This window comes from Anastrepha ludens, chromosome 2, assembly GCF_028408465.1.
Source record: "Anastrepha ludens isolate Willacy chromosome 2, idAnaLude1.1, whole genome shotgun sequence".
NCBI lineage: Eukaryota > Metazoa > Arthropoda > Insecta > Diptera > Tephritidae > Anastrepha > Anastrepha ludens.
The window spans coordinates 69071758-69097444 of record NC_071498.1 but is presented as its reverse complement, the minus strand read 5'-3'; the positions used below and the strand labels follow the sequence as shown (position 1 = coordinate 69097444).

Below are 25687 nucleotides of genomic sequence, written 5' to 3'. Positions count from 1 at the left end.
TTCAGGGTACAATGAAATGCATAAATTTAAATTCTGAATAAATATCCTTCATTGTACATGTTATAAATGTTATAAAAGACAATGGCGGCTGCATAGCTTTTCTTCGAAGACAGATTTACTATACTTGAAAGTTCTAATTTGAACTAAGCAAACAAAGGATCATGATTTATGTGCTTATAAAAAACAGCTCGTGCAAGAATTGAATTGTGGTGTGCGTCTTGATGTTGTTCCACAAATGGAGGGACCTACAGTTTCAAGCCGACTCCGAACGGCAGATATTTTTATGAGGAGTTTTTTCATGGCAGAAATACACTCGGAGGTTTGCCATTGTCTGCCGAGGGGCGACCGCTATTAGAAAAATGTTTTTATTAGTTTTGCTTTCACCGAGATTCGAACCAGTGTTCTCTCTGTGAATTCCGAATGGTAATCATGCACCAACCCATTCGGCTATGGCGACCGCCGAATTACCATTCAGATTTATTGGAAAAAGTAGTTTAAAATTGGACTGATAGAATTAACCATGCCATAGCCGCGATGGACATATGCCACATATCATATTCCAAAAATAATCGCCATGAAATTACCTACCAGATTATAATAAAAAAAAATTATTCCAACAATATTTCAGTTTTGTGTTATCATTTTAAATTCTCAAACTCTTAAAAAACACCCTTTATATATGAATAGCTTGAAAAAAAGGAGTTTTGATATCTCGATGTTTGCTAAAATGGTGAGCATAAAAAAATACTTCAGAATTTTCTAAAAACAAACCACAAAAATTATTAAATTGTTTAAAAATTGTTTATTAAAGAAATCTTACATACAAAGAGAGAAATCTTCCGCACGGAATATAAATGTTTTGCTTGTACGTCAAGATTTATTCGAATTATAACTCCGACTAACTTGAAAAATATAATTTTGGAAACAACGAACTTATATTTTTCGTCTCGATACGTGTCGGGCCGAGAGGAGCTACGCCAAACTTGAAACTAATTATTATTATTTTTTGTTTTGTGAGTTTTTTAGTTTGAATTATTCTTAAGCGTATTCTCTAATTAAAAAAATCATTTTTTGAAATTCCGATAAAAGCACGATTAAAAGTTTTGCATCACCTCATAATAGAGGATTTTAGAAATGTTACTCCATTTCAATGTTTTTACAATATGTTTTTTTGTATGTCACGTTCGCGGGCGTGGATGCTATAGCATCCATTTTTATAGTGATGCAAAATGGCGGGAATGCTACAGCATTCAAATTTTAAAGCCAAGTTTTGTTCATTTAATTTTATGTAATTTTAAGTTCTTGTAATTAATATACATTTCAAAGTAATGACCACTTGATTCATTAAGTACTTTCATATAACAGTTAAAATACGATGTTCTGACTACTCTTATAATATATGTATAATCAGCTCCCTGAAATTTTTAGTGTCCGCGAACGTGTTAAGGTATTAGTGTTTTTTTTTTAAGAAAAATACTAGATATTTGAATTTTTATACTAAGCTTCGTTCTTGCTAATTTGTAGTAATTAGCTGACCGTTACTGTACTTGCTACACGTAAGTAAGCCATGCTTAAATGCATGTAGGCATATGATATGTGTATGTGTGTGTTGTGCCGTTGCAAATAGCAAGTCATTTGTCGTTTCTTGTAATTCTCTTCCTCTTCGGGCATTTGCTTAGCTGTTCAAGCAGCTTATCGCATTTTTTATAAAATTTATTTTTTACATTTTTTGAATTGTACTGGGTAGTTACATTTCAACCGAATTATTGGCTCTCCTTATTCGGCATTCGTCGAACGATAAATCCAATCACTTTAACCATTTCATGCGATAATTGCGTTCGCTTGACTCAACCATTGCGTGATTATTTATGGATTTATATACGAGCAACGAGCACCAACAATCATATACATACACGCAGAGTTGTATACGTCCATGTACTCGCTTTTTGTCGGCATTTTAACCGTCTACTGGTTGCACTCCATTGGTGGGTTTAATGGATACGTAGTCGTCGCTACTGCCGCTTCGTTTTATAGCCGAACTACGGCTTCTCAAATGTTCAAGCAACAGCTTTTAAGCTTTGACTTTATGCTTGTGCTTGGTTTCACGTTTCAGTTCCGCTCTGCAGCGCTGCCTCAATATTTACTTTCACTTTTTATTTTCCGCTATGTAGCCCGACGAACTAACTGAGTCGACTTGTGGGCATTGTGCTGCGCTGCACACACATTTTTCATACATACTTGGATATACACATGAATAAGTATGTTTGTACGCAATACAATGAAAATTCGACTAGTGGATATCTTTATTAGGGCAAGGCCTGCCTCGGAGGTACGAATTTCCTTAAACAACCTTTTTAGTAGGGCCAACAAATTAGGGCCTTTCTTTTGTGAACAGCTTACGGACCGATCCCGAGGAAGCATTTTTGTTAAGTTTACAAAACAAAGCTCTTCTATTTAGACGGGAACTCCTTACCGACAAATTCAATAATTTCTCTTGGCCTCCATATAAAAAAATGCTCAAAAATACGAGTATAAAGAAAAAATATGTCTGCATTTAAAGCTGTGAACTCCTCGCAAATAATTTTCGCATTCAAAATAAATTCTAAAAATAACAAGCCGCTCACAAGCGGCTATAATTTCTAGAATATAAATTTTTTTTTTAAGTGAGCCAGTTCAAAGCACGGAAACGAATACCTAATGGAACAGAAAACTTTTGGCCGTCAAGGTTTTCCAATTGCTGAATCAGCTACTGGCAAAGTATTTTAGTGAAACGAAAATTCTAAATAAAGGCAATCAGTGAATACCAAATGGACTGCGGTGTGGTGCAATTCCCTTAAAAGCCTTCTTTGTTCCACCTACTCCTCTCATTTAGCTAATATAGTCCCGCAAGCGTGCAATGTACATTAGCATATATAGTATAATATATACATATGTATATAATTGACGTGTACACCCTTTTTGGGTGTTAGGCCAAGCTCCTCCTCCCATTTGTGGCGTGCGTCTTGAAGTTGTCCCACCTACAGGTTTAAGCGCACTCCAAACGGCATATATTTCAACCTAGAGGACCTCCTATTCGCTCCACCAAAGCGACTCTCCCCCTAGTTGAGCTTCAGAGACTTTGCGAATCTGGGCGAATGTGAAGTGCTCACTTGACAAGAGAGAGTCACCTCGCCGGGTGCACTAGACAAGCATCCAAGTGCGTGGAGCTGTGAATCACGCGCAACATCTAAATAAAAAAATAAATAAAAAATAAAAAAATCTAATTAATACATACACGCATATATTATGTATTCATATATTTGTATTTTTCTATAATATTGTATATGGTTTACTATTTAACGCGTTTATCCCAAAAATCAAAAAACAATAAAAGACAATCATTAACCCAAAAATGCCAATTTCTTCATTTGATGAATAATTAACTTATTTGTAATGATCGATTTTTGTTTTTTTTTCTTCTTTGAAGCGATAGGCTAGCCAAATACGTTTAAGGAATTACAAGTACCAGTTGCTGCTTAAATTAAAAAAATTCACTTCAAACGCAGCATGAAGGAAAATTATACCATAACAACAACAAAGCACTTGCCAACAATATCATTAAAAACAGTTTACTTGGCGACTGATACAGTTGCCCATTGACAAGCTTATTAACACTTTGCCATGAAGGCCTTTGGCGACTTTAAATTCGATTGCATTGCTAAAATTGTCAAATAAATTGTGTGCTTGTAGATAGGTATACCCCCCGGTGTGTGGGTGTTGCTTGTGTGGGTGAAGTAGCACAAATTTCTTATAAGTGCAACTCTGCTAAATTTTGATTACATAAACTGTGACCGGTCCAAAATCGCTGCAGCTTCAACTGAAGTAGCAGCAAAAGGCCCCTAAGTGCACGTGTAGAAGTGATTGGGTACAAGTAAATATTTCTGAATAGTAAATGATTAGTTTCGCATTCTCACTGATATTGTTGTTTTATTGTTTTATTTTCTTGCGCAAAATCGAGCACATACCTTTCGTTTAACTGCTACAAATAAAAGCCTGCAGCTGGATTATTTTGACTTTTATTATATTTCTTAATGTATATACTTTGTGCATATACACATAAAAACATAGTGTATGTATATGTATATACACATTTTTATAACAATTTTTTTTGCATTGAACTCGATTAGTTGCCGATCGAGTTTGGCTCGCGCTGTCTAAAAAGACGGAACGACTGGACTCTATTATTTGGGCATAAGTATGTACATATATATCTAATGGGGTAATTTTATATGTGCAAGTGAATACCCTGCAAAAGAAATCAGAAGATTAACCAGTTGAAAATAAATTCCAATATAGCACTGAACAATTTGATGCCTAACAGATCTAAACTAATAAAATTGTATAATAGTCAAATTAGTTCCTGATCCTTAAGATTATTTTACTTAAGATAAAATCAAGATTTATTTTTCATTCTACCGAGTTCAGCAAAACGCACAAGCATTAGAATAAGAAACACCAAGTATGTATCCATTCAGATTCCGCCCACTGGTGTTCGAGCTGGCTTGCTTTAGTTGCCTGAGTCGGAGAGACGAATCTAGGATCTAGAAAATTAAACAGGATTTTTACTATAAGCTAGAGAGCCATTGGGCTCTCTTAATCTCGCAATATTTCGTATAAATTCACTTATTTAAATAAGTATGGATGGAATGGAATATATGTAGAATTGCGGATGGCCGGAGTACTCGTTGTACTCAAGGTCAAGAGGTTAGGAAGAGATAGGTGAGGTGGCGACTGCTGAGGGCAAGAGAGTGTAAATCGTCTACTCTCAATATATCCGACCTAAACATGTTCCATCTAAGTCTGGCAAAAGCCGGACAGTGGCAGAGAAAATACTCTGTACTATTCTCGATGATGCTTGTGGTGGCCACATGTTGTTCCCATGGATGGTGCTTCATAATTAGAGCTCATAGCTTACTCCCCCTCTGTTTGAGAAAAATTTTGCGACTTTTTCAGGAAACACTTCGTTCTGATGCAGGTGTTAATACTACTGATGTAAAGGGTGTTTTTTTTAGAGGTTAGGTTTTCAAGTTGGCACTACTTTTTTCGTAGATGGTCTTTTTGACAGCTGTCACTTGATTTATGCTCAGTTTGGTTTGCCATTTCATAATGAATAGACTTACACCTGAACAACGTTTGCAAATCGTGCAAATTTATTACGAAAATAATGGTTCGGTTCGCGCGACGCATCGAAGAAAATTTTGTTCAGCGATGAAGCTCACTTTTGGTTGAATGGGTATGTCAATAAGCAAAATTGTCGCATTTGGAGTGAACATAAATCCACAAGCCATTGCTGAGACGCCGTTACATCCTCAAAAAGTCACTGTTTGGTGTGCTCTATGGGCAGAGGGAATCATTGGTCCATATTTCTTTAAAAATGAAGCCGGCCATAATGTTACAGTCAATGGAGAGCGCTATAGAGCCATGATTAATGACTTTTTCGTGCCTGAATTAGACGATGTTGATGTGGACGACCTTTGGTTCCAACAAGACGGCGCTACATGCCATACAGCCAACGCAACAATCGATTTATTGAAGGAAACTTTTGGTGAGTGCATTATCTCGCGCCGTGGACCTGTGGCGTGGCCTCCAAGATCGTGCGATATAACACCGCTGGATTATTTCTTGTGGGGCTATGTGAAGTCGCTTGTCTACGCAGATAAGCCCGAGACGATTGACGTCTTGGAAGAGAATATTCGGCGCGTTATTGCTGACATACGGCCCCAATTGCTGCAAAAAGTGGTCGAAAATTGGGCCTCTCGGCTGGAATTTATTCGAGCCAGCCGCGGCGGCCACTTGCCCGAAATCATTTTTAAAACATAATGGCAAACCCTTATCTTTATAATAAAGCTAAATTCTTGGCCATAACATTAAATTATATAACCTCTAAAAAAACACCCTATATCTGAATATCTGGTCTAATTAAACGCTCCAATGAGCTGCATTTCGCCAATTCGGCAGACGGTGATGGTGGAGGGGGTGTTGTCTGAGTGATACAGCCCAGACCCAATAAGCTCAAAAGAAGCCATTTTTGAACACCACTTGTAGAACCGCTCTTTATTTGACTCTGAACCTGCCTATATCGCCTATTTTCTTTTCTACAATTACTTTCAAGTTAACCATCGAGAATTCTCCCATCATTCTATGTGGTGGCGCACCCAGACTTGAGCACTCAAACAGATAGTAAAATACTGTTTCCTTAGACTATTTTTGATTGCAACTATCGATGTACGGCCACCCCATCTTCCTGGCATGGTCTCCCAAAGGTTAGTAGCCGATTATTGTTGTCGTAATTCTGCATATGTCTGCACGGGGTTTTCTTAATAATTCGTCAGTTCTGGATTTGTTGAAATTGTGCCCCTTTTGTTTGGTTATTTTGCAGACGGTACGCTGCCTTTAATGCACATACAAGTTCAAGCTCATTCCACATTCGAATAGAGTTTAGCCTCAACTTAGACTCCTGGATTATTTTTTAAGAGCTGTGAGTGGTTTCTTAGGCCTTTAGAGCAGCTTGACTATAACTGCCGAGCACGAGTATGCTTTGTTTTAGTTTCGCCACAATTAACTTAAGAAGTGCACTCATGAAGTAAGTGCAGCGATGTATTTCAAGCCGAGTTGAAGAATTGACTTGATTAGTTCATATAGCATTAAAAATATAAGTGAGAGTAAGAAAAAGAAGACTTTGTTTGAACGGTTATTATTAAAAATTATGGATGGATCGCTGCGTGCTGATAACAAAGTTCTGAAGGGGGCAAATATCCAAGCTCGATAGTTTCCCTGGCATATGAAAAATTACAGCAAAGGTACCTTGATTTTGGACTCGCCAAAGAAGGCTTGTTAAAATAATCCATCCCGAATCAACCTCTATGCAGCTACTGCAGAAGGGACTCCAAGTTATGTACAGACTCACCACTAGTATTGACCGATGGAAATCCTAGATGAAAAGTTTGTTTAAAATACCCATCACTAATGATAGCCATCCCTTAAAACTCTGGCGTATAATTTATGCTGCTGCTTTAAGAACAACAAAAACACGACAGGATTAGCTTCCTTTATGAAATGCTAACTTTCCGTTTGTTTGTTTTACTTGATCATAAGATATGTAAATATTATTTTTTGGGGTATGCTATTGTATGGTTCAAATATTAGCCACATTTCCGCACGGCTAAGTTGTTGTAAAGTAATGGTCTGAGTTATATTGACTTTGAAGGCATGAATTGATTGTGTCTTGTTGACATAGACCTGCAATTTCAGTAACCTCCACAAATCACACTTGGTAGCCAATTCACATCAGCTCCACGAGTTATAATAAGTCCTGAAATCGCTCATAATAAAGTTGTATCATTTGGTTGTGCTTCTCGATTGTGTAGCTTGTCATGGTGATTTGGCCATTTGGCACCAGTCACTGAATAAGACAAACCCGTTTTGACAAGCGGAGCCACAGCTCGTCCACTTCGAAAGGTTCCTATAAGAAAACTCTATACAAGTAAGAAAGATGTGTTATTTATGCCAATATTTTTATGAGCACTTTTCATGCTCTAAACACGCTTGGATATAAAATATTTTGAATATGCTTGAAGGGCATACAAATTTTAAGCGTTAATTTTGTTTGCAAAAACTCTTTTTTCCTTTGCCAAAAACTTGCTGTTTCTGTGTTTTAATCTTTTTAGTTCGTTCTTTGCTTTTTGCTAATTTTACTTCTTTGTCGAACCGGTTCAACGACTGGCCAGAGCAACGCCTGCGCCTGAGGCTGTTGCCGCACAATGGTCGCCGACGCTTATCTGGCACGTTCAGATCAAAAGCGCAGATACGAAAACTGTCGCAATGCCCTAACTGTTATATGCTGTGTAAATACAATATATATATATATGTGTGTGTGTGCTACCAGCAGCTGCAAAAGGTAAAACGAATTCTAAGTTGAAATTTTTTATATTTGCACGACGTTACGTGGCTTAAAGCTCAGAAAATGTATAAAAAAGTAGCCTTCAGCTACAAAGGTGTGCTTGAATCTGTATATTTGTGTATCGTATAATGAGTGCATGCATACATATAAACAAACCAAAGCAAATATTTTGAAATGAAACAAGAATAGAAGTATTATTAGGGAATTTCCCCAATCGGAGCTAAACTTTTTTCTGCTTTATGTTATTGTTGGTGAGCGTGTGGGCGTTGTACTGTTGCATGAATTCGTAATTAAGAAGTTTTATGTAAATAAATGTGTACTTTTAGTTTTTGTTCTCTATGCACTAACTGAGTAATAAAGCCTCACAAGAAGCAGCTATTCACGAGAACGACATCAGTCCAAATCGATTTCGGCGACTTTGCCGCAGAGGTCAAAATTAGTATGCCGAACATTATTGTCGTGTTACTCACGCGTTTACTGTTAACTCAGCACAGACACATTCACAAATATAAACGATCATATATGTACATGCCTATATAACCACTTGTGAAGGGATTTTACCCTGCAGTCAAACCTACCAGTTATGCGGTGGCTCACTTTAAGTTTGCTTTGCAGCTAAAATTGTTCGTCTTTTATTACTTTTTAATGCTAGCAACTGGTATTTTTACCACGTGGCAGCCCTGTGTGCCATGCATCAGCATCATGTCGGTTATCGAAGTAGTATGCAACTGCAACACATTGGACTAGTTCATATTGGACGAAGAAAGCAGATGATTCTATCCATGACTCCAACAATATTTATACTGTCTCGTATCTTGACATTTGAATCTCTCCTATTTATATTATAGTAATAGAAGCGCACTACCCTGATCAAGAAATACCCAAAATATCTTCAGAAAATTCAAAATACAAGTTTTTTCCTCAAAATTGATGTAATCGCCTTCAAAGAACTCCCCATCAACTGCAACGCACTTATTCCAACATTTGATCCAGCTGTCGAAGGATTTCTGGAACTCTATTTTCGTCTTCTATTTTTTTATAACTTCTTGTCGGCTGGTAAAACGCGTTCCCCGTAGTGGTTTCTTCACCCGAATAAACAGTAAAAAATTCCAGGGAGCCATATCAGGTGAATTATATGGCTGTTGGATGGTATTTCTTTCGTTCTTGGTCAACTTTTCTCGGATAATGAAGGCACTGTGAGACGGAGCGTTATCAGTGTGCAAGATCCATGAGTGATTTTCTCACAATGCTTCACGTAAACATCTCACAACGCCCAAGTAATAGTCCTTAGTAACTGTCTGACCTTCTGCAAAAACTTCTGGTATACAATACAGTTGAACCCATAAAACCGTTTTTTGTCTGAAAACAACGTTGTTTTTTGGCTTGGTACTTTCGGAGCCCTCCACTCATTACCCTGATATCTAGATTGCATGCCGTACTGATATTCAACCTTAGAAATCATGTCTTTGTAACGCCGCAAACTCAAACTACAATATCCTGAACGAATCCATAAGCAATGTGCAAGTCCCCTGCCAGCTCCTTCAATGATTCTGAGTTAGTCTTCTCACTGCAAAAAATGAGCATACATGCATATTAGGAAGGCCCAAAAACAGAGTCACGCTTTTTTAATTTTTTTAATTTTTATTTAATATTTCCCCTTGCCGCCATGCTTTGTAAATTACCATTGTATTTCAATGCACTTTTCCTTAAATTCGGTATAAAATGTTTACGAGTTAGGTACACAATTTAAATAAAATAAAAGAAGGCATATCATTTGCTTGGTCACAGAACAAATTTAAAGGGTACATCTGGAAAACCAATTTTTTTCAGGCCATGCTAATGCATTAAATGCATAAGAAAGTATACATTTAAGCAATTAATTTCCTATGCGCTTTTGCATGCGCACTCAAACTTAAATAAAATAGACTTCAACAATTACCGAAATTGATTTATTGAGTCAGTAAGTTTTTTAAACACTCTACCTCACTTTCAGACCAACAAAATAATTAATTAATTTTCATGAAAATCAAATTACCCTCTCCTAAGTAACACTTCATTAATTATTGCATAATTCATAATTTTCAAGATACCCGAACGATACTTCAGTGGCGCAAAAAATGGCCAAACGCACCGTGTTGCGCACCAAAATCTCATAACGGCCTTCAATTAAGACTTTTTATAAAATTGCTTTTGAATAGATTTTAAATTAGCTGCTACACATATACATACATATGTATAACAAATAATATATATAACCAATACATTTGTACGAATTTTAGGTGCGGCCCCAAAAGCGCACATTCAAAGTTATTGAAGTGTTACTAATTAGAAATTGCAAAAATTGTATTTCAACATATAAAATTTAGTAATAAATAAACCAAAATAAATTAACGGAATTTATAGTTGAGTTATATGGCGCAATTAGTGCTGTATTCCAGTAGTGGGTATTCCAGTGCAACAATACATCCGTGCGGTAATAAAATTGATAAAGCAGAGTCTAAGCTCGGGCGGAGCTAAACATTTGCACAGAGGGATATTTTCGGTGCAGGGTCATAGTCAAAATCAAATAAGGATCACCATTAGTAACTTAAGTTGCCTTCAGATGTCAACTCAACTAACTTCATATGCATCCGAACTGGTCCCTAGTGTTGTCAAGCGATTGTATGTAGGAATAGCCCTTATATCGTACTTACAATGTACTATACCACAGGTTCTACTAAATGATTAAGCCTCTGGTTTTCAAGGGGTATTTGCAATTTGACGATTGTATAAAATGTGTAGAAAATTGTAGTACCTATTTTTTTATTACACTCATTCCAGTACATTATATTAAATCGTGTAAATATTGTAAGCAATTACCGTTACATGGATGTTGGTACACATATCATCTCCTTGTCGATATCAAGGTCATTTTCGACACTCCAGAAAGGAAGTGTCTATATGCCGTGATATCTACATTTAGTTCGCCCAAACTAACTAATACTGCTATCTAAAACGACTTTGGCAATACCAGCAGCTTCATCAGATTCGGTATGTGTATGAAGATTTCTAACAGGGTGATTCGCTATCCTGTGATTTCTTTTGAAAAATAATAGAAAATAATGCGCGAGCTCCACAAACTCAATCGTTAAAGAGCCATATTTTGTGAGAGTAATTTTAGAGCAATTTTAGTTAGCGTACACCGAAAATATTGATATCAAAGACTTCAATAACCACAACTGGTACAATTTCAGACTTTTCTAAATTATCTAATGAAGCAAAGCGAATGGATCTGGTCGGGAATGAAGACAAATGTAACCAAATAAACAGTCAGGGCACATGCGATTCCGTTATGTGTATGTCTATGGCTAGGTAGCTTGGCATATATAATAGACGAAATAGCTTGGCATATCGATGGTTTTAGAGAAAAGCGACACAACTCAAAATTAACTCAAATTCGGAGTTTTGCCGTTAAAAGCAAAAATCAACTACAGAGTTTATATATTTTTATCTGGAAAAGCGTCATAAGCAATTCTGAGAGATGGCTTTAGTGTCGTTTTGTCAGGTGATCGAATTGGCGCGTCACTTATCTAGAAAACTGACCCAACTCAGTATTTTGTATTTTTGAATTGTGTCACTTTTTTCGAAAACCATCGATATATAATGACCTTTTTCTAATTCCTCTTTATAAGCGCAGTAACTCCTAAGTGATTTTGGCTCAGCACAATGGCGTGCGCTAACCGACGCTATTCGCATACATCAAGTAAAGTCAAATGCGGCTCGCTAGTTACATATTTCCTTGCCGATGAAGGGTTTTACATAAAGCAGTTTTTTCCACTGATAATGATGAAAATTAAATGTTTACTACACAGGCTTTAGGCGTAGTTCAATTGATTAACTTTCAAAATCGCACTTAATGAAATCTAACGAAATGAGTGTACTAAATTTAGTACAGTTTATTAAAAGACCTCTTACTAGACATGGCACCACAGATGCAGAATTTTTGAAAATTCGTATATATGGTATATCTTGATGGCACAGGAACTCTCTGAGCAGGTCATAAGTCCCTTATTATGAAAATTCACCAGTTAGCAGTGGTATTGAAATATGTCTAAAACAATTATTAGCTAGGGGTAAAAACTAATTCTCCAGAAACCATGTATTGGGCCCACGGATCGAAGATTTTCAAAAAGTACGATTTTCCGTCCTAGTTTACCTTCATCTATATAAGAAGAAATGTACCTGTTTAAGGGTGCAAATTAGAAGGCATCCGGTTAAAAATATTTCATAAAATTTAATTTATGGTTCGTTGATTGTCCAGCAAAAATAGGTTATAATACAGAAAAACTTGCAGATGGAGCCAGTTTCATCTCGGGGAATAAGGGCAAATGCGAGAGTGTTAAAATTTCACGTTTATGACCTTCAAAAAAAGGGTCTGCGGTGTAATAGTGGTTAAGCGCCCAATCTTGACACAATTGCACTCAGTGGTACACAAGGAGAAATACAATACATGCGAGTAGGTAAAGAAAATAGCCAATTATTCCATTTGTTCAGAAATAGTGAATATTTATCAATTTACCTGTGATGTGTCTATTTTTATTACAAACAGTGACAAGAACCATTTAGTCTTGTTCAACAACAAAAAATTCGAACCGTTGCAACGCACAAAATCAATTTTTGGACCATTGAATTTCAAAAATCTATCTAATGATGCAGTTTTAGAGAGAAGTGTTTGACTAATTAAAATTTACAAACGTCTATGTAGCTGAAATACAAAAAAATTTATTGAGTGTAAAAAGATATTGATGCTTTCCATTTCAATTCAACCGGGCTATTCGGGTCATGTTCTTCGATTTCGATGTAACTCAAATATGTTGCTCTCTGGTCAAAATAATGAGACACGTATTTTTTTGTTCGCCCGAAAAAATTTTTTTTCAAGAGTTATCGGCAATTTTGTTCTTCGACTCAAAATCGATTTTTTTTTCATTATATTATATAAGCAAAGTTTTTTTTTAAATGCCCATAACTTAGTCAAAAATGAACCGACTTTAATAATTCTGGGTTCAAAATGATCGTAATTACTTACACGAGCGACTTCATGTAGAAACAATCGCAAAAAAGTAGTTGGCAATTTTTTATTTCCCAAAAAACAAAAAGTGCGAAACAGGTTTTTTACTCAAAAATTCATTACTCAAAAACAACTCATTTTAGCTACTGGACATTCAGGTCAATTGAAGTTTGAGGTGTTCTCTTGATTTGGAAAATGTTATAAAAAAATACACTTTTTGAAATATTGAATTTCGAAAAAATTTCAATTTTTTTTCTTTTTTGCTAAATAAAAAATTGTCAACTACTTTTTTGCAATTGTTTCGCAAGTTTCGCTCGTGTAAGTAATTACGATCATTTTGAACCAAGAATTATTAAAGTCGGTTCATTTTTGACTAAGTTATGGGCATTTAAAAAAATTTTTCTCTTATATTATGAAAAAAATCGAGTTTGAGCCGAAAAACAAAATTGCCGATAACTCTTGAAAAAAATTTTTTTCGGGCGAACAAAAAAATACGTGTCTCATTATTTTGACCAGAGAGCAACATATTTGAGTTACATCGAAATCGAAGAACATGACCCGAATAGCCCGGTTGAATTGAAATGGAAAGCATCTATTGGAAAAGTAGCTAACATAGTAAGCACTACAAAGGCAATCCGAATAATTGATTTTTTGAATTTACATATTGTTTTAGTTAGTCGCTTATAATAAAGCTATGAAGTAACTCGTTGCGTTTAATTCTCGGCACTGTTAAATGGGTTCACTGTAGATCGCTTAGGTCGCCTCATATTAATAATAATAAAATTCACAATCTTGTCGCAGGACATTTTTAGTTCAGCTAGTAAAAGATTGTACGACAAAAACAGATGACATTTTTGATGCCCTATATTTGTGACGCCCTATGGCAGGGTTACAGGAAAACATACTATATATGTATATATTTTTTTTAACAACATTTTAGTGATGTTTTGTATATAATATAGCTTCTTCTAAAAACTTTTAAGAAAAGAATTAATTTCTTTAGGTAAGTTGTTCACAATATATGCGCGAACCAAAATGACAATTTTCGTTGGAAAAAAAATTAGTTCACTAGGCTTTGCTCAGTCCTTTTACTACAAATAAATGAAATAGTCCGGTTAATGTGTGCATGTTATGACACTTGCAACTCTTTACTTCGTTATATCTTAGAAACGGTGGTATTTAGGAAAAAAATCATTGAAACCTTTTTGTACAAAATTTTATGATCTACAATTTTTGTCTGAGTTAATTTTGCGATAAAACTAACCGTTTTCGAGAAATTCACGAAAAACCCATTTTTTTAACCTTTGACCTCGAGTCAATTTTTTCCCACGGCCGGATCGATTGGGAGCTTTAAAATATTATTTTTACTTATGTTTAGAACAAATTCATCCATTTTCAACTTGATATGAAATTTAGTAGCTTCACCCTTACGTTTTGGCCTAATTTGACCGGAATAAAAGGGGAAAATCTGTTATTTTGATTTACATGAAAAATTGCATCGTCGCTCAGCGGTCGCTGAACAAACTTACACATTTTCTGATAACGGTCAAGAAAATTTGTATTAAAATACGTTACATACTTTGCGGCTTATAATTTTTTATTGAACATTTTTTGTTTAACAACAATGTATTAACGATAGATTTGGAGCAAGACGAAAAAAATGTGTAACGAAAACAAACCATATGATTTAATAAGCGCCGTCAACTGAATTTATAGTTCAGTGTAGAAAAAAGTAGAGCAGCAACCTTAAGAGTAATTATTAAAATGAGATGTTTCCTATGATTTGAGGGAGGAAATTGTTAGATGCGGTATAAGTCATGAAATACATTTAGTGATATGCCATGCCATCGTATTCTGCTCGTCTCATGCTTTTAAGTCTCACGTCCTTAGAAATTCGCAGGTCTATACTGTATCTGTCTCTTACTCATAATACTATTACTAGAGTAATTAATTGTCCCTACTTGTTGGAAAGGACTCCATTTAATGTTTCCCAGCGATCTCTTAGGAACTTCTACCCTTTTTATGGGGGAAACCTTAGAACTAAGTATGCCAGTAATGCTCCCATTACTCGTGCCTTACGGGCATAATGATGTTGTTTTCGATTTTTCGCTTACAAGAGTAGCACTTTTAAATCTCCTGAATTCTATATTATAGTTGTTTTTAAATACATGTATATCTCTAGTTTAGTCTAAGCGACTTTTGTATCATAGTCTGTAAGGATTGTAATTCATAGACTTAAATAAATAAATAAATAAAGGCATATTCAAAATAAATTCCTTCAGCCACGCTGGTAAACGCTGTATTGGAAGAACAGCCACTATGTTTCGTCAGGTATCTTACTGCACATACCATACATACTGACAATTTCAATTGAAAATTGAAGCAGAGGAGTTTTTCATTCAGAAATCTCAAAAAAGCGACATATCGTATATGTATCAGTGTGAGCTATGGCATGAATTACAAATTAAATTCAAAATAAGCACTTAGCACAACTCAGAGAAAAATATCATATATATGTATGTCCATACATACATTCGTACGTGTGGCTTTCGCAATACATGCCCAAACTTGAATTGCGATGATTGGTTGTTAATTTCAAATGAAATTTGCAGCTGTCATTACCCTAACGGTTTAAAACAATACAAAAACCACTGTCTAATATAAAATTTGTATTCAACCTCATTTATTTGCGAAGTTGAAATGGTAATATTCTTTTGTGTTTAATTTGCAACAACACTCAAGGCATCGCAACTGCAGTCAAGGTATTGCTTAGCAAAACTCCCGTGGAAGGCGGTAGAAGGGAGGACGACAATATTTGACATTTGACTTAAAGTCAGAAAGCGAATTTATTGGCAATGCTTTTTGGCAAAGCTATTAGCGCAAAGATTTTATGATTTGCCTTTTAAATGAATCGAATATGAAATTAAGTGATTTGTTTTAATTTTTGAGAAAACTGGTTTTTCTGCAGCAACAAAGTTCATAGATAGATGCTTTAATGCGATAACAAGTAAATAATATGAAATATGGTATGATGCAAGATACACAAATAGACCAAAAAAGATTATATAAAATAAAAATGCCGCTGAATAACAAAAAGTCTGAAACAAGAAGCACAATCACCTAATAGTGATTCATTAGCCAACTACGAAGTACAAAATAAAACTAATATAAAAATTGCTGCTGCTCCTACTTCATTGGCAAATAAAAATTACGTAAAATCACAGCTTACAGTTGCTAGTTAACGCTTGCTTACAAGTATGCCAATAATTGAAAGTTTGAGTAACAGTACTTAATTAGCATAATTATATTTCCATATTTATAAAAAAATATTTATTCAAAAGTTGTGTGCAGTTTAAAAATGCAAAAAATGTTAATAGCAAAATAATGAATGCATAACAATAAACTTATTTGTTTTTAATAATTTCTGTTAAAAAAATACTTTGAAAAAAAATTTCCTTCGGCCGTGACAGGACTCGAACCTGCAATCTTCGGATTCGAAGTCCGACGCCTTATCCATTAGGCCACACGGTCCTTGTTGATAGTAACTTTCATTCAGCTTATAACAAGGACGAAATTTTTCCTTTTCCCTGCGTGTGCATATGTATATGTGCATGCGCGCAATACACGACGAATCCTAACATCATCATAACGGGGTGGATGCTCTCTATATGTATGTACATGGTCAGCCAACCCACGCAGCGGTGAGAAAACAACCCTTACTATCATTTTTTCTGGGGTGGCAAACCCCAACGAAGCTAGTGAAGCTGAGCATGCAGGCCTACTGATGTGAGTATGGTAACCCAGCAGAGAACAGTGTTGCCAATTTAGCGACTTTGTCGCTAGAATTGACGACTTTTGCTTGAGACAAAAAAAAAAGTTTTGACGACAAAAATGATTTAGCGACTTATCTGGCGACTTTTTCTGTCAACTTGATTACCCGTGAATGCCCTTTACCTTCCATACTCTAGAGTAGCAATTTACTGACTATAGATAAAATAACGCACTGCCTATTGGTGTGTTTTCGTCGATAACTTATCGATCTATAATTGAAATTTTAAATTTATAAATTAATATTTTTCCATAAAAATTTAGGATGACAGTCTTTAATGGACCCTTAATAAAATAAAAAAAATCCGATCCACAAATTCCTTCATTTTCCCCCTAAAAAAAATCACTTATTTCTTTGGCTGTCACAGTGGTGTTCACCTTAAAGCGTAGCTTTTTTATGCCACTTTTTCTTTACTATGCTTAAATATATTTTATACATCCATTTCAAGACTTTTATTAATAATAATATAGTAAATTGTTGAATGATTTGCCTGGTTTTATTATAAAAGCGTAATAGTTAATATTATTAATTTTATAAATTTTCAAATTTCCATTTGAATCTAGTACTGGATCAACTTCGTAAATAACTTTTTCAACATTTCTTGAATCACTCATGCTTTCCAATGATATTTTAAAGACACAAATGTTTTTCAGACACAAATTAACAAAGCGTTAGAAAATTTAGTAGATTTATCGAATCATCCGTCCGTTGATCTCAAATTTCAGTAGAGTTGGTATTACTTGTTTAATTATTAAAAATGAACTAAAAATTTTAAGTCCGCAGCTGGCCTCTTGTGCACCTCTCAGAATGAAATGTAGGATCCGCCCCTGATGGAGTTAGCGACTTTTGATATTGGACCTAGCGACTCAGATTTATTGGCGTTGGCAACACTGGCAGAGAAATCTACTAGTACTGAACTGCATACCTTACTTAGCTTTGCAGCTAAAGCAGTTCGTCTTCTACCTGACGAAATGTCTATTGTGAGCCTCTGCATTCAAATTAGGTATATCAAATAATTAACTAGTTTATTGTAGGTCCAAAAAAATTTAGGTTCATTTGCGGTCAAATTATACAATTTTGTACTAGTTGGAAAAGTAAATTAAAATTAATATAATTAATGAAATTTGAAAAATATTTTATTATAAGTTAAGAGATTACGCGAAATTGTTTCTTATCTTTACCTTTTTTTCTTCGACTCAACTACAATACATTTTATTTTTTAAAAATCACATTTCTAAAAAAATTATTTATTTTGAGCCTAAATGAAGTAACTTCAAATAAAAATTATTAAATAGTGCTATTTAAAAGCATAACTGCAGTTAAATATAGAAGGATATTTGTTTTGCACGCACCTCTAATTTGTCATTTAGCAACCGGTACAATTCCTCCATCGAATACCAGCTCATTAACTATCACACATCGAATGCTAGCTAAGTGGTTTGGCTTTTCGCTACATGAACATACCTTTACAGAGAACACTGTGGCTGCGAACAATAATAAAACCGAATGCGTCACTCGGGTGCAATATTTTGTTCGTGTGTGTATGTGTATAAAGCACCTTTCGCCATTACGTATTTTCATAAATCGGCTCGAGATGCGGTATATGAATATTCACCACTGTGAGTGTTTCATCTCGTTTAACAAGGATGCAGAATATTATTGAGGTGAATTTATTTCCCATCTAAAACTTTGATAGCATCTTAGAAACGACTATGAATTATTGCAATGTATTAGCAGCATTAATAGAGGAAGGTTTGTAGCTCAAAAAATCTTCTGACATAGTACAATATTTTACAATTTACTCTCACAATCAAACCATCATTAAATTTCTAGAATTGATTAGTTAGCACATTTTCGTCTATTCAAAGTTGTCAGTTTAATGTGCGAGCGGAGATAAAAAAAATTCACGAAATATACCGTAAGGTTTAGAATGGGAATGGTTTTATTTTATTTTTTAGAAAAGAGTAAATAATTATTCCACTTAAAAGTAAGAAAAAAAGGAACAAGCACAGGCTGCTACGGTCTTCGGCTATTGATTTAAAATGTTAATAATATAAAGGATTTTCCAATAACAGGTGCTAACTATCGCTATCGAGAGCTGATTAACGATTTTTTATGGCCGGAATTGGATGGCATTGATCTGGACGTTCACTTTCAACAAGACGGCGCTACTGCTACGAAACCATTGATATTTTACGGGAAAAGTTTCCGCACCGTGTTATCTCTCGAAGAGGTGATCACAATTTGTCACCGAGATCTTGTGATTTAACACCTTGTGACTTTTTTATTTGAGACCACGTGAAAGATAAGGTCTACGCCAACAGCCCAGGGTCGATTCAAGACCTCAAAGATAGAATTCGTGAGGCTATCGAGGACATAGGGCAGCCACTTTGCAATTCGGTTATGGAAAATTTCATGAAAAGGATATTGTTCTGTAAGCGTGGCGTCGTGCAAGTATGATGTTATTTTCTACTATTGACGGCATACCTTCTCTTTATAAAGAAATAAACATCCGATCATTTATATTAAAAAATAGCTTTTTTTTTTTGAATATCAAAATAATACCTCTTATTTGAAAACCCTTTAGATAAAGAAGGGAAAAAAGAAATAATTATATTATACTAAGTTTACTAGATGATATTATTTCTATACCGGAGAAGATGGAGATAGTACAATCGAAGGTATGTGGATGTAACCAATACTATATATACCAGATAATATAGAAGCCTATGAAGTTAAATTTTTTATTTACAGCGAGATACAAATTGATTTATGATACTAATATTATAGTCCGTTGTCTGCTTCAGAAGTTCAGATAGTTTCATATTTTTAAACACCGGTGATCCAACTCCACACTGCTTGTATCTGTAAAACAGCTCATGACATCAACGTCAAATTGTTCTAATGACAGTTCAATATATTGTTTATAAGCCATCAAAAGCATTTGCGTCTCAGTTTTGTTGAATTTTTTTTTCTGCGATGGAATTCAAACGTAATAGTGTGATTGCGTTATATTTGGCTGGAAAATCACAACCAGCCATTGTTCGTGAGTTCAATCACCTCAAAGTGCACAAAATGTTTCTGTATCGCACTATAAAATGTTACAATGATACTGGTAGCATTGCAAAACGCTATGGAGGTGGACCAAAAAAAAAACGCAACAACGCCAGAAATGGTTCGGAAAGTGAAGGCTCGACTTGAATGAAATCCACGTCGAAGTGGAAGAAAAATGGCCAAAGAACTGAAAATATCGCATACGCATATTGAAAAAAAAGTTCGGTGCGAAAGAGCAAAGGAGTTGTTGCGCTTGCACGAAAGTGGTGCATTTCCTAACATTGTGTTTTCTGATGAAAAAAATTTCCCAATAGAGCAGTTCATAAACACTCAAAACGATCGTGTTTACTTGATTGAACGCTCATACGAGAATTTGAGCCTAGGTATGGCCACTCGAAGCAATTTCCCATCGCAAGTAATGGTTTGGGCCGCAATGACCGCTGATGGACGCTCTCCAATCGTTTTTATCGAGCCTGGTGTCAAAGTGAATGCGACTTATTATCGGGAAACTGTTTTAGAAGCTGCTTTAGAGCCGTGGACACGCAAGCATTTCGGTCGTAGACCATGGACGTTCCAACGTTCATAAAGCTCGTGTGAACCAAGATTGGTTAAAAAATCATGTTGCATAACTTCAAAAAGTTATGGTGTTTTGAATAGGTAACACTTCATATCGTCCATGAAGTGAGATACGGTGAACTCGCTGAATCCACAAAACGTGCACGGGGGTTTCGGCAAAACATATAGCAAATACGAATGGGTTGAAATTGTATGGCCAATTCTCAGACAAACAACGGTCTTAATATTCCAGGATGATGCATTTTACGGGTATTGGTTCTTGGACCTCGAGAGATTGAAGGATTTGTAATGATGTTGGTATTGGTTCTATTTGTTCAGGCAACTCTCATAATTGGTATGCCTTACCAGTTTTTTATATCTTCTGGAAGAATGTATTCGAACATGTATAATGGCTTTTTGGTTGCCTCCTTAGCTCTACTATCGGCATGTTCGTTACCTTTGATGCCACTCTAGCCCGGAACAAACATAAGTTTGACTGAAACTCTTTGTTGTGTGAACCTGTGGCGCATTTTTGTGATTACTGGGGAGTTACTAGCAGGGTTCAGAATAGCCTCGATTGTCGATTTACTGTCACTGCATATTACGTATTTATGGTTTTTTGGGAAGCGAAGTAACGGAGCAGCTTCTTCTGTGAAAATTGAGCCGTAACTTGGTAAAACTCCAACTGTTTTAGTGGTACCTATTTTCTTTGTTACCGAACGAAGTACAGGTACCGATTTTAGACCCGTCAGTAAATAATTCAATTCATCAACCTTATTTCTGCAATATAAAACTCTAGGCATACACATCAGCGTGTTATTTGATACCCTTTCCACAAGGCCAGGTAAATCAGCTTCCGCTAAGATGGAATATGTATATAGGAGAAGTAGGAAAAGCTCTATGCTCCATCTACCTGTTGCATTATAAGGCGCTTCTAGGCGTTTCAGATGGTAATCTGAAGTTTATCTTAAATAATATCAAAGCTTTAGGTTTATTTACCAGCGTTTGTGTAGGAATTAGACAGTGTTTTGAAGACAAGTATGATACTTAATTAAATTTAGTCTTGATAATAAGCTTAGTCTAATGATGCTTAAAAGTTAATTTTTGATCAAATATAATTCCGAGTACTTTAAGTACGTTAGAAAAGGATATTGAGGGAAAGTACACTTATGTTTACGGCAAATGTGAAAAATGAAGCTTTTGTTAATAAACTTACTTGCTCCTGATGATTTCGACCGAAGTTCGAATTTAGAGAGGATGCCACTGAATGAGTTTTTGACAGTTGTTAAATCGGTAGTTTTAGAGAAAATCAGCACGTCGTCTGCATAAGCAAAGTGTTCAATATTGGCGTTTAAGGATATGATAGAGCTGACTTCTTTGCAAGCTCTTATGAACAAGATTACAGAAAGAGGTGACCCTTGGGGTATTCCGTTGAAAAGTGGGAGAATGTTAGACTCATTGTTAGGCTCCTCATAAAAAACCATTTGCCGTTCGGTATGAAACTGTAGGGTCATCAATTTGTGGAACAACTCTAAGACGCATACCACAAATAGGAGGAGGAGCTCGGCCAAGCACCTATCAGGAGTGTACGCGCCAATTATTTATTTGTTTTTATTTTTAATTGAGGACTCATCTCAACACTATAATTACTAACTCAGGTAATGGCACAAAGAAGGTGAAGTATCGCCTAAGAAGTTTAAAATGCCGCAATCGTCTAAAAAGATGATGGTTACTATTATTTGGAATGCAGAAGGCAAACAAATCCGTGGATTATAAAGAAAGCAGTGCCAATAATATAAAAAAAGATGTATTTCAAGAAAAAGAAAGAGGAAAATTTACTCCAGGTGCAATTCGTTTCAGCAGCCATCCGCCCATTAACAAGAGTAGCGATGGCTGTTCCACACAAATATTCTATGGTTCCAAATAACAATAACCAACCTCCCAGTAAATCCCAGATGTACATCTTAAGATTTTACTTTATTTACAAAAATTTAAACAAAAAATAACCTCGATGAAAATGTAATTTCTGTTTACTTTTAAGAGCTAGACAAAAAAATTTAGACTAAAAATTGGCACTTGAAAAAACTACATGAGTTAACCACTGGCAATATCACGTGGATTCCGGGTCACCAGTACATTCCTGAAATCTGCGATACGCACGGGCTGACACGGTGAAGTCTACGCAAAATGTGTTCACCAAACTTTTCTTGCCATTGCTTTATGTGGAATACTACAGCCATTTGTGACCACCGGCAATGAGTCAATGTCGAAAATTTACGCTTTTGTAACCGGCGAGCAGCATTTTGCAAATGATTTTGCAAATGATAGCATTTCGTACTCCAGCGACTCAAAACTAAGATTCGAGTAATTGAAGCAAGCGCCATCTAGGTGTTATTTCTGACTTCAAAGGTAAACATATACTTTTACAAATATATAAATTTTTTTTCAATCGACTCGAATATTTATTTGGGAAATAATAAAGTGGTTTTCCACATTCCTCAAACACCTTCCATCTTTGTCACTTTCGCTTCCATGAACTCTAAAGCACCGGCGCGTAAACAGACCGCAACAGAGGAGGAAGGAAACTTTAGAAAGTCTAAATTTTCTGCGGTAATACTTATTTACATTTTTTTATTATTTTTAAGATTTCGTTTTTTCGTGAATTCAGTAAACTTTGCCAACTAACTACATACATACGTACACATCTCATACTATCGTTGCTTGCATTCTGAGCGTTCAATGGCCCTCAGTTATTCGACGCGCGACCACAAAAATCAGTTTCTTCATGGTTCGCTAGTAAAACAAGAAAACAAAACAACAGGAAAAAACAGAAAAACACGAAGCATGAAGGCATTAAACTCGATTTCGAATTAAAACGCAGCTTAGGAGGCTTCTGCCTTAGTGCGACTAGTAGTATGTATGTACATATATACATATTTACAACTTATATACATACATATATTCATATATGTAAAGGGTGTTTTTTTTAGAGGTTAGGTTTTCAAGATGAAATAAAACGTATATAATTTAATGTTATGGCCAAGAATTTAGCTTTATTATAAAGATAAGGGTTTGCCATTATGTTTTAAAAATGATTTCGGGCAAGTCTCCGCCGCGGCTGGCTAGAATAAATTCCAGCCGAGAGGCCCAATTTTCGACCACTTTTTGCAGCAATTGGGGCCGTATGTCAGCAATAACGCGCCGAATATTCTCTTCCAAGACGTCAATCGCCTCGGGCTTATCTGCGTAGACAAGCGACTTGACATAGCCCCACAAGAAATAGTCCAGCGGTGTTATATCGCACGATCTTGGAGGCCACGCCACAGGTCCACGGCGCGAGATAATGCGCTCACCAAAAGTTTCCTTCAATAAATCGATTGTTGCGTTGGCTGTATGGCATGTAGCGCCGTCTTGTTGGAACCAAAGGTCGTCCACATCAACATCGTCCAATTCAGGCACGAAAAAGTCATTAATCATGGCTTTATAGCGCTCTCCATTGACTGTAACATTATGGCCGGCTTCATTTTTAAAGAAATATGGACCAATGATTCCCTCTGCCCATAGAGCACACCAAACAGTGACTTTTTGAGGATGTAACGGCGTCTCAGCAATGGCTTGTGGATTATGTTCACTCCAAATGCGACAATTTTGCTTATTGACATACCCATTCAACCAAAAGTGAGCTTCATCGCTGAACAAAATTTTCTTGTGAAAATCGGGATCGGTGGCCATCTCGTTTTGGGCCCAAATTTGCACGATTTGCAAACGTTGTTCAGGTGTAAGTCTATTCATTATGAAATGGCAAACCAAACTGAGCATAAATCAAGTGACAGCTGTCAAAAAGACCATCTACGAAAAAAGTAGTGCCAACTTGAAAACCTAACCTCTAAAAAAAACACCCTTTACTTACGTATAAAAAATCAGACTTTTAATGAAAAGCCGAAATTTAGTTCGTAGTGATTTTTAAGTTTACCAAAAAATAGGCATCAGAAGCTACACAAAATGTTAAAAAGAATATGACAGTAATCGTAGTTGTTATCTGTAATAATAACAAAAACATTAGTCAAATCCTTTAGTCTTAATATTGTCTCATTCATCTTTACATCCTATAAAATAAAGCCCCGAAGTAACTATTCAGTGTAATAACTTCGCTCAGCGTGCTCCGATTGGCAAGGGGTTTTTGTATTTGAAAGCTTAGCTATCCGGCAATTTGGTAAAAAATCACCAACTGTTGCGTTACATCAAACACTAATCAATCTATTGAAACATATCCTTTAGTTTGTTAAACCTTGAAATGTTTACTTTCGTTCTACATAAAAAAACAGTTAATTATTTTCTATATAACTAAACTTTTTGAAACAAAAGTGAGACTTTTTCACAAAAAAAGTTCTTTGTGTGCCAAATATGCCGAACTGTATTCAGTAGGAATCAGCAGGCAAAGCAAAGATGAGAAAATGTGCGCCCGCATAGCTACTCATTTGTTTTGTTGCTTACTGCATTTTCGATTTTTTGCATTTGCTTTTGCATCTCTATTATTTTGATTGTGTCCTGCTTTTTTATCATTACACTAACAAACACATCCCACCATTTTAAAAAGCAGTAAGGTCAAATTAAGGGGTAACACCACTGTACACGCGTAAAATAAACACGATTTTTAAAGAATTTTTTTGTATAGAAGAAAAGGGAAAACAATCACTCTGTTTGGGGAAGTTATTACTTATATACTAAGATACAAAACTACAGAGTTTGATCGAAAAATTTTACAAAATGGCGGCATTGGAGACATTTTTGTAATACGGTTTCTCTTGAAGGAGCTCTGCGGCACGCAGCACAGAGGGTGCAAATTTTAATCTGGAACAAAGAAACATTTTTTTTCTTAATCTAGATAAGAATAGCTAGAGAAACACGTAGGGGATTTAAAAAATTTTTATTTTTGTGGAATTAGCAAGCATTTGAAGGAAAAAACTCTATTTTGGACTAAAAAAACGGCACTTAAATAATTATAACAATCGTTTAAATTAATCTATCGAAAATCCCCTACGCTATTCTCTTAAGAAGTTTATTATACAGACGTAGTGAAAACCCTGATTAAAAATATTCAAAATTGTGTGAGTAAGCTGCGTGCCAATTTCAGAAAACGTGTTTTGAGAAAAACGCGCTTAAAGTTTGGAAATTTGGAGAAGTTGTTAGGTAGCAGTCACTAACGCTTGGTTGAAAGCTTAAAATATTTATGAAATAAACTTCAGTAACGCATAAAACTTTT

General features: G+C 35.5%; 1 protein-coding gene and 1 non-coding gene across 3 annotated transcripts in view; one reads left to right on the top strand and one right to left on the bottom strand.

Moving 5' to 3' along the window:
• LOC128871758 (chitin synthase chs-2) overlaps positions 1-25687 on the top strand; it is a 70829-nt gene that overhangs the window by 13695 nt on the left and 31447 nt on the right. The window lies entirely within an intron of this gene.
• On the bottom strand, positions 16445-16518 carry Trnar-ucg (transfer RNA arginine (anticodon UCG)). The gene has a single exon. It is a non-coding gene; the product is annotated as a tRNA-Arg (tRNA).